Source organism: Salvelinus alpinus, chromosome 9, assembly GCF_045679555.1.
Source record: "Salvelinus alpinus chromosome 9, SLU_Salpinus.1, whole genome shotgun sequence".
Lineage (NCBI taxonomy): Eukaryota > Metazoa > Chordata > Actinopteri > Salmoniformes > Salmonidae > Salvelinus > Salvelinus alpinus.
In genome coordinates, this window is record NC_092094.1 from 41711396 (window position 1) to 41712352 (window position 957).

Here is a 957-nt window from a genome sequence, read left to right on the forward strand (position 1 = left end):
CATTTTGTTTCGTTTTTCAGTGTTCTTATGTGTAAAATGTTTCAATACAATCCTCTCCGTAACAGATATGTTATGTTGATTGTACGTAGCCCATATGCTATACCAGGTGATTTGCTGAAGGGATGAAGCAGAAGACAATAAGTAGCCTACACCAATGACTTGGTCCATCCTTTCAACTTTGATCCTTGACCTCCCAGGATACATTACACACATCTTTATGCACTACATGCTGGTTTCCCAGACATAGATTAAGCCTAGTCCTGGACTAAGAAGCACGGTCAATGGAGAATCTTTATTGAAACAGCTTGGTAGTCCAGGACTAAGATTGATCTATGTCTGGGAAACCAGCCCTATATGTTATACAGTGGTTCGTGCTGATTATCATTAAGTTGCTCAAGCCTTTATGTGTAATTACAGACCTGCTACTCAGAGGATAACAGGTTTCCTGATTCTGCCTTGAGGGCAGAAGCCAGGATGGAACGGAATACTGTTCTTTCTCAGCAAGGTGTGTCCTGACAAACTTCTAAATCTGGCTGTAATACACTTTATTCCATACACATGCTTCAAATCAAATTGTATTTGTCACATACATGTGTTTAGCAGATGTTATTGCAGGTGTAAAAAAAAAATGCTTGTGCTTCTAGTTCCACCAGTGCAGTAATATCTAACTTCACAACACACAAATCTAAAGGAATGAAATTAAGAATATATAAATATTTGGAAAAGCAATGTCAGAGCAGCATAGACAAAGATACAGTATATACATATGAGATGAGTAATGCAAAATATGTAAACATTATTAAAGTGTCTAGTGTTCCATTGAAGTGGCCAGTGATTTCAAGTCTGTATGTAGGCAGCAGCCTCTTTTTGCTAGTGATGGCTATTTAACAGTCTGATGGCCTTGAGATATAAGATCTTTTTCAGTCTCTCGCTCTCAGCTTTGATGCATCTGTACTG